Genomic DNA, 9,918 nt, shown 5'->3' with positions numbered 1-9,918 from the left:
GCATGCTGGATGCAATGGCCAGAGCTTTGTCACTTAACATAGCTACAGGTTTTTTACATCTGTTAAAGAGTTCCATTCCCAGCTATTTCACCTACAAAAAATAGCTCTTGAAACATACTGTGTATTCTCAGGATGAAAGTTAGACACAAAGTTTAAATTAAAAAACTATTTTTCCTCAAAACAGTCTTTCCTCTGCTGCCATCGACTTACTAGATAGTCTTTCCTTAATTCAGTTACAAGGAGTTTTGCCCACTTGGACTGTAAGCAATCTAAATATTGAAGCATGTGCTTCAGTCAGAGCAGAGCCAGGCACTGGAGCACCCCTGGGCCAGACTTGCCTGCCAGAACAATACCCATGGGAGCTCCCAGCTTGTTTGAGGACTCACTTTCCTGGAAGACTTGGATGGGGAGATGGCACCTGTGCTGCACACACTCTGCAGCAGCAGATTTGAGCAGAGAGAGCCAGGGTGAGTCACTGGCTGAGGTCTGCAACATGCTTAGCCAAACTGATAGTATTGCTGACCAGGCAGGATTGCTCCCTCCCTGTCCCACATTTTCAGGTGGTAAAGAACTCAGCCAGCATCTCTTCAGCTAGGATCTATGCAGAAGGCACAGAATGCTGTCAAAATAAAACACTGAACCACCAAAGTAAAAGCTTGCTTTATGAAGAATGAGCTCCTACTGCTGAATACTGAATTATACAAATTTATCTAAAGTGAAAGTGAAAATGTCTGTGTTAATTCTGATTCTGTTACAGCATTTTGAATGTCATAGGTCCTACTTTAGCAAAGTTTCCAAACAAATCAAGTGTGCAGAACTTCATCAGAAATTTAAAAACCCCACACCCATCTATGTACTGAATGTTAGTATAGTACACCAGCTGCAAAAGTAATGTTAGTATAAATCTCTGATAATATTATTCAATAATATTATTATCAAACTGAAAATTTTCATGCAGACTCCCACAAACTCCTTATTCCCTGAATACAATAGCTAAAACCCAATCAAAGTATCATAATTCACCCCTTCTAAGGCTTAACCTAAGCTTCCTTCCTTAATTTAGGTTGCTCTTATGTTCCCTCCTGCAAAGTCTACTTGTTCCACCACCTCTGCATATAGCAAAGATACACAAGCTACCATGAGAGGGTTCTGATGCTTATCAAAGACTGAAAGTTGTCGCTTTTCTATATTTCTTTTAATAATTTTTAAATTTTAATGAATTTTTTGTCATAGAAACCATAGCTCTTCAGGACTGTGTGTCATACAAGCACAGCTTGGTTTTGATACAACCCTATTAAGAATGAAATCATTCATGTCACCAACACTGCATAGGAATGCCCATTGTTAGCAGATTAGGGCTTTAAATGTTCACCTCTATATTTAGAAACCAAAAAGCAAATGACCAGCTTTCCTGATGACTCAGCATCCATACTGACTGCAGAAGAATGCAGATCCCCAGCAGGCCCCTTGCATAAAAGTGCTTCAAAAGTCCAAACATGAAAGTTATGGCTTGTATACATTTCCAGATTAATAACAAAAAGACCTTTATTAGTTTTTCTTTTACTCCTCGTTCCATACAACCATTTGTTTAAGGAAAAACTTCTAAGTGAACAACCTTTTTCTCTCTCCTTGCATTTAATGCCTGTTTAAAGAATTTCTTTCTTCTCATGGCTGGACCTTTCTTTACTTGGATGCCAGCCAATTTCCATTTCTTTACCTCTCAGCCTGCTGATGTTCTCTATGCTCTCATTTTATTTTTAAACATACACATATACATATGTACATGTAGGTATATCTACAATTTAAGCCTGTTAGGCTTATCTTTGGCAATAACTGTTTCTTGTGGTTCTGCTTTGTTTTGTTTTTAAAAGAGGGAGTACTAACACTCTTGGAGAGATAGAAAGGGTTGCTCTAGGCTACCCTGGGGAAAGTTTGCATGTTCATTGCTGATCTGACCAAACAAGCTGGGCGTGAAGACCAAGAGGCCTGAAATTGTCATTATTTATGTAGTTACACAAGGATACACATGCATGTTTATGTTAAACGTTTTATTTATTCACTTTAAGATTACAACCAGTAATACTTACATAATGTATACTTAAAATATCTAATACTTACTTACACTCTACTTGAGAGTCTCCAAAAGCTTTATTAAGATAAATCAGAAGGTAGTGTAGCTGGAAACAAGAATATAAAAATTATATAAATATCACAAGCATACATATAGCATACCTCTACCAAAATAATTGCTGGTAACACACCAAATAAGACAGCTGTATTCTTGATCTCATATAGGAATGGAAAGTCCACTAGAAAAAACACTTAGCTAGTATTTGCCTGCATTACCTTCAGCTCTCTGTGACTTCCACAGAGTGTCATGTTTGCTTTCTTTTTTAATATGATTTACTCTAATTTTTAATCTGATTTAATCTAATTTAGAAAAAGGAGAATGAGTAATTGGAAAAAAAATGGAAGCCCAAAGCATAATACAAGTTTAGATGATATTGCTTTACTGGATTTCCTAAGAGTCACATACATTGTGCAAAGTCTTTTGGTAATGAAATAACATGTCTGTGAAGTGTAAAAACATAGGAAAACATAAATATGCATTTTTATTTTCTGAAAATGCATTTAAAAAAGCCATTTTTTCCCTTATTGGGTTTTTTTTCCTATCTTCACAAATGTTGTTATTTTAGACTTCAAAGGTCTTTTAAGAATAGGCATACTTTCTCACAGTAATTTTCTCAAGTATTTGAGAGAAAAACAACAAATATGAACATGTCTTAAGGATTTTATTAAAAATCACTTACCTTAATCAATCACGCTTATCTGGTTGGTTATTAAGTTTCATAAAACTTATTATCCACCACAAAATTTATTAGGATAAAAAATTCTGAATATCCTACACAAAAATATAAACACATATGTGAGCAAACCAAATTCCAGCCCTTAAACAAAATAAGAGTAGTGAATAAAGTATTTTTGTACTTTAATGTGTGTTTGTAATTTTATCTTTACAGGTAGTATTAGGCCCTGTCAGGGATTAACCCCAGCACCAACAAGCCACTCACTCACTCCACTCTGGTGGAGTGGGGGAGAGTCATGAGGGTAAGAGCAAGAGAAGTCACAGGTTGAAATAAGGACAGTTCCATAGGTAAAGCAAAGGCTGTGCACGCAAGCAAAGCTAAAGAGTGAATTCATTCAGCACCTCCCACGGGCCAGCAGCTGCTCAGCCATCTCCAGGACAGCCAGGGCTCCACCACACGCAATGGTGACTTGGGAAGACAAACACTGTCACTCCAAATGTCCCTCCCTCCCTCTCTCCCTTCTGTTTTCCCCGGATATATATGCTGAGCATGACACTCCATGGTTTGTAACATCCCTTTGGTCAGTTGGTATCAGCTGTGCTGTGCCCCCTCCCACACCCCTGTGCAACCCCAGCCTTCTCACTGGTGAAGCAGTACAAGAAGCAGAAAAGGCCTTGATACTGTGCAATGCAGCTCAGCAATAGCAAAAACATCTCTACATAACCAAACTGTTTTTAGCACAAATCTAAAACATAGCACCATACCAGCCACTGTGAAGAAAATTAACTCTACTCCAACCAAAACGAAAGCACAAGCCATTAATTTGGATTCCAATTATGAGAAACTAGTCAATATCTTGAAGAAGCTCTATAGACTTTGAGAGTCTTCTGGACTTAAACTGACATAAATGACATTGGAAATATGGGTCAATGATTCAAACTTTTTTTTTTTTTTTCCAGATTAAACCCTGAGGCCTTTTACTAACATTGTTTCTAAGTAAAATAAATATTTACTGTTTCTGATATTCTGCCTCCAGGCAATTGATGCAAGAAGAAGAGTGTGATTTAGTAGCTTGTTAAATATCTTAAGTGATATAATAATACTTGCATTTTTTGTAGACTGTGTACCATGCAGCTTCTTTTTCCATCTGCTTTCTTTTGCTATTAAAATAAGGACATGTAAAAGAAAAAGAAACTAAACCCAAGGTTCTTGTTGATTGCATTGATTCCTCATAAACTTTGGTAAAATAAAATGTAGAATTACTGCCAGCATGGTTTTGGTTTTCTTTCTTTGTATAAGCTAGCTCAGACTGTTTCTAATTTAAAAAGCAGATCTTATTTCAGAGTTTCGTAACTATCACTGATGATTTATTCAATTCACTAATATTCACTCTTGAATAAAAAGATGACGTTTTTTATCTAAAATAAGATAATGACTATTTGTCATAATTTATATGTCAGAGAAAGTCATGGTCCACAACAATGACAGCTTTTTCATGTCACCTTTTCTTAACACAAACATCTCTGGTTCTTAGATCACAAAAATTCAAAAGGGATTAAATGAATTATTTTGATCAGCATTGTGTGTCATCTTTGGGTTTAGCTCAGCCCACGTGTAAACAGGCTTAGCATTGTCATTGAGAATTGCACCCATTTATGCCAGGGATTAACATGCCAGCGTCTCTCTCTGTGAAATCAGAGCTCCATGCTAAAAATGCAGCTTCTGGCTACTGTTATTTTCTTTTAATTTTAAGTAAACACACATTTAACTACAGGCTGCACTGGTAGTTTGCAGGGATGGAGATTAAACCTGAAGTGAGCACAGAAGACTCAACTCTGCTCCACTTCAGAGTAAAAATTGTTTCTCTGAGGGATTGTCACCCACATGCAAGTGCTGGAGTGCAAATCTCCTCCTTGAAATGCCTCACACTGCCTTTTCACTTCTCCACCCACTTCTCTTTCTCATGCTCTCACTGTTGAGTGTAATCAATGTCATTGGAAGCTAAGCTGCCCTATTCCTCAGAACAACATCTGACTACTGTGCTTAGTAGGGAATGTAGCAAATAGAGCCATTAAAAATGGCAAAGCCTTTCCTAGTGTAAAATAAAGGACTGCTGGTGGGTTTGGATTCTCTAAGCCCATCTGCTAAATGCTACACTGCACAACAACCCTTTTATTCAAGCTGAAAGATGCACTCCTCCATTTAAAGAGCACTTGGTATATCAGAAGGAAATGGAGGCTACAGTGTGCTTGACACTAAGGAAAGAAAAAATTAGTGCTGGCTTTGTAATGAAATCCTCCAAAACAGCCATTCTCAACCGAGCATAATTAATTAATTGTAACTCTTATACCAAACCAACTACTTTCACTCTTTGGCCTTTGGCTTGTCCATGTGCCAGTTTACAGTCAGGAGTGACAGGGAAGTGTGGTAACACTGTTGTCTCTCTCCTGCTCTCTCAGGAACTGTACTGAATTTGTCATTCCATATAAAATATTAAGTGCTGTATGATTGCTACAGGACTACATGTTGTCATGCCAATTATTATGTTCTCTATTTCTCTCCGTTTCCCCCTTTATCTTTTCTTAATTTGGTAACTGTGTCTACTAAACCCATTTTGTATCCAGGCCTATTCTTCACCTTTACTGTTGAGCTGAATGTTGAGCAATGTTAGGATCTCACAAAAGGTAATGACAAAGGTTTTAGGATTGTTATTTCTTTGTTTCTTTGGTTTTTTAATTGAAGCATTTAAAAATCTTGAACAGTAAATAGGCAAAATTTCCCATTCACACATATAAAAATGCAAATGGAAAATCTAATACAACCAGTTTTTGGTAATTCACCAATCTTTTAACCTTGTGAACATTGTGATTCCTTGTTTTAATAGGGCATGGTGATGAATATATACAATGCAAGTTTGTTGCCTGCCAACTTGACTAATTCATCTTGCTTTTTGTATCATGTAAAGGTATAAATTAGACCTTCTAAATACTAAAACATAACATTATATGCCATTCTCACACTGTCTATCATTCAATTCCCAAAGCTGTTTTCATACGAAAATTCCTAGAGACATGAAAAAACTTCACTATCTATTTTTGCTGCATCTTTTTCTTCTCATTGAACATGACACACTACAGAGAAAACTATACATTGGATTTATGCAGTAGCTATAGAGCATTCTATTTTTACATCATACTTAAACGTTTTAACATTTGGCTTGTTTTTATAACTAGGAGGATACACCAACTCTGGTTTTTAAATTAAGATTTCATTTAGTATCAAAATACAGGAATGCCTGGATTATTCTTAATCTAATTATTTATCCCATTGTATATGTCATCTGTGGGTTTTCACCTTATTAAGCTAATTCACTTGCTTCCTTAATCTTTTGAGTTCCCTTCAAAATTGTAGCAACCCAATCAATAAAATATCCTCTGAAAATGAGACTATCTTATTGCTAACTCCTTTTTCACAGCAACAATTGACAAGATAGCTTTAGCTAACATTAGGTATACAAAGCTTCAAAACACGGATATTAGCTTTAATATTCTTGACATACATCATACCTCAAATAAGCGAAATTTTCAGCCCCCTGGATAAGTGCTCCTCTGCAACCATAAGTGTTTTAAAATAACAAAACATATTCAATCTCTAAATTGCTCTGATCCCAGATGAAGCCTATTCTGCTATTTTTTTAAAGTTTTATTTCTAGTTTATACAAATTCACTATAAGTTCTGTTGAACAGATGCAAGTATAACAGAAACTGATATTGGGAGGCTCTTCACAGTGATAATCTGCAGATATTGTCTTGATTTAAATGGGACATCATCAGAACACATGGAGTAAATTTAATTGTTCTACCTTGATTGCACACAATCAGGATATAGACACTTCTGTTATTCTCTGGTATTTGCTTCCCAGGAGGTTAGGAATGTAGCTTCTGTCACTATAGGATGCTACTTGAAAGAAGGTAAAAACATTTTTCCCTGAGGAGAAAGCAAAAGCAGGTGTATCATACACTTGCTTGCACTGTTGAAAACATGTGCATAGCACATATAAACTACAACAAATGAAACATTCCATCTTTCTAATATATTGAAATGCATTTTGCACATATGGATGAAAGAGAAAACCTGTAATATTCCACTAAGATGTGAAAATACATTACCATTTGGGAGAATAAAAACTTTGAAGATATGTCTTTCTACCTCCAGTCCTGGACTGATTGCTTTGCTTACCCAGATTTCACCCTATTTTTGTGACAAATAGTCCCCTTTCTCTTCTTGCCTCCTCTATTTTTTAATTTAAATAATTTAATTAATTAATTTAATTTCATTCTTTTCTAGGCCCAAGGTCCTCACCCTGTCCCACTGTATCCTTACAAATCTTCTCCATAAACCATGTCCACAGTGTCCTGTTCCTCATTTCCCTGTTCTGTATCTCATTTTTCTTGGGCAGTCTAAGATTGCTTCTCACCCTAGCTGCCAGAGGAAACTCTCACTCCCTCTCTTGCCTGCCTTTGAGCTGCATCTTCATCTTTCTCCCCTCTTGCATGTATGGCTCTTGCTTTCAAATCAGGCAAGTTCTCCTTTTAGAGAGAGGTACTAGAAAGAGGTGAAGGATGGTCTCTCAACAGAGAAGTTTCCTTCTCAGCTCAAAGCCCAGTCCAGGCATGACCTGCATACCTGGAGGCACAGGTAAAAAGGAGAACTTGCTAAGACACCCATGGCAACCCATGTAGTTCTTACTGACTACATACAAAGTGCAACCACATATAGGAAACTTACCTTGTCCAAATCCTGGATGATTCTTAAGAGAAGGGGAACTGGCCCATAACTGACGTAAAAAACCCCTCACATCCATCCTTGTTCCAAAGGCGGAGAGAAGTTTACATATACTGAAATGCAAAGTGAACTGTATTATTAACAATAGCAGTGTTTAATATTTTTGCAAGGTGTATACATGTTTTATTTCCACCCATTATGAAGATGCTCTATGGAGAAGAAATGGTTTATATATGAACTACTATCACAGACAATATACCCATATTCAAGGACAGGTTGGGTGGGACTTTGAGCAATCTGGCCTAGTGGAAGGTGTCCCTGCCTGCAGGAGAGGGGTTGGAACTAGATGACCTTTAAGGTTCCTTTCAATCCAAACCATTCTATTGATTCTCTGAAACTTGACTTGAAATTATTAAAAAATACAGCCACTACCACTATATACAATTTAGCATCTATACAATTCATTGCATTCACACAAAAAGAAAAAGCAATCTGTACAGAAGGAAATAAATCTCCCTTTTTTCAATTCTAACTATAACTCAGACAACCAACTTTACAGCAAATGTTTGTGTATATGGCTCCTTGAGAAACTGCTCAGTTGTCCACTAAACATAGGAAAAAGAGGAAGCAAACCATATGTCAACAGATCAAAGAGCAAACTGGAACAGTGAGTAAAGTTCACACCACAAATGAAACAAAGTAGCAGAATTTATGTAAAGTGATTTCCACCATTGTTTAATACAAATTCTGGCGTTGTTTGCTATAACCTTTTAGCCATTATTAACCAGCAGAATCAGGAGATTAGCTGTGCAGTTTCCAAGACAATAAGCTTTTCCCTAGTGTTCCTAGAATTCTACTTATCATGGCTGCATTTGGCTGTGCTCTGCAGATTCAGTAGATTTGTGAAATGTGGCACAAGCCCCTGCCTTCATTTTGCTAAGAAAAAGGCAATTTTTTTTAATATGAGCTAATTGTTATTGACTAGATACTTCAAAATTAGTGTAAGAAAAAAAGTTGGTCACTTTCTTTACTTTTTAACTGCCTCACACTTGCTTAAAAACTAAGCAAGGTCTAAACCAGTACATGTACCATGTACATCTGGACAAAAAATACATAGTATTCATAAAGCAAGCCAAAGCCAATGAAGCTGAAGCTCAGATCTAGCAAGACCACCTTTCTCTAGTTGCCATTAGGAAGCCATGCTTGAAACAACCAAAAAGAATTAAAAAAAAATTAAATAAAATTTGCAATTACAAATTAAAATGTTGTATATTTATAGAACATGTATTAATTAATTTTAGGTACACATCTGATTAAAAAATCAACTTCATATGTCAAAAGTGAAACTTAAGTGCAGTTTCCTATATTAATAAACTAGTTATTCTTTCCTCCAGAAATTAACAATTAGCTGTTTTAAACTGCCTTTCCTATATAGATGCCTGCATCTCTTTTTCTTCTTTTATTTCAGTAGTCCTTCTTGCTTAATACAGATAATTTGGAAGCATTTTAAAAATATGTCTTTGATTAAGCTTTTTGAAAACTGAAATGTCATAAAGCCAAAATACAGGAAGTGCTACTCAGATTCAAAAGTTCTTATTGGGAATTATGCCTTTTTCCATATCCTCTTCTGTGAATCTTACAACTGTTCAGACAGTGGATATTCTACACTTAAAATAGTAGCTGATCTTATTACTTCTAAATCAGGCACTATTATTCTAAAAGAGGCAGCCAATACTTGAAGTGTAAATTGTGGAAGAGAAACAGCTGATTTTACTTAAGGCCATTCAAAATTCAGGGTTTGTTTTTTGTGAAGTCACACATTTGTTTAACTAACAGCATATTAAAATCTTGCCAGAATCAATATACCCTTGTGAGTGCCAAAGCAAACATTACGTTCGCCTCTACAAATGGAAAATTTACGTCACACACATGAATAAGACTGCTTGATGCTCAAGAACTTATCATCGTCACTTCTCTGGAAAATTCTACAAGTGAAAATTATTTGTGCTAGCTAAGAACTATGTATATTCAGAAGTCACAATTAATAAAACAGAGTAGCAACATATTTAAAATATAAAGAGCTATTTATTTACATTTTCCATGAGGATGCTACAATCTCTTAGGGCTTTAAGAAACACAGCTGTGTTTTAACCTTTGATTTATGCCACGAGAGTTTTATTGCAGGTTACAGTAATGCTATTGCTAGCCAAAGCTTCCTAAGCCTCTTGATTCATAAAACAGTATTTTCCTCTAATGGGAGTTTCAAATATATCAAAAATGCAGGATCAGACCCCTTATTGTACCTCATTCTTGAAATACATCTGGG

General features: G+C 36.0%; 1 long non-coding RNA gene across 1 annotated transcript; it reads right to left on the bottom strand.

Annotated features, from left to right (window-relative positions):
* Positions 1-2,033: 2,033 nt before the first annotated feature.
* Positions 2,034-3,200, bottom strand: LOC118688675 (uncharacterized). The gene is made up of 2 exons (XR_004980499.1): positions 2,811-3,200; positions 2,034-2,177 (listed from the first exon to the last, which is right to left on the bottom strand). It is a non-coding gene; the product is annotated as an uncharacterized LOC118688675 (long non-coding RNA).
* Positions 3,201-9,918: the final 6,718 nt, after the last annotated feature.

The sequence above is a fragment of the Molothrus ater genome, chromosome 7 (assembly GCF_012460135.2).
Source record: "Molothrus ater isolate BHLD 08-10-18 breed brown headed cowbird chromosome 7, BPBGC_Mater_1.1, whole genome shotgun sequence".
Taxonomy (NCBI): domain Eukaryota; kingdom Metazoa; phylum Chordata; class Aves; order Passeriformes; family Icteridae; genus Molothrus; species Molothrus ater.
Note: the sequence above shows the minus strand (reverse complement) of the source record. Positions and strands in the feature narration are given on the sequence as shown.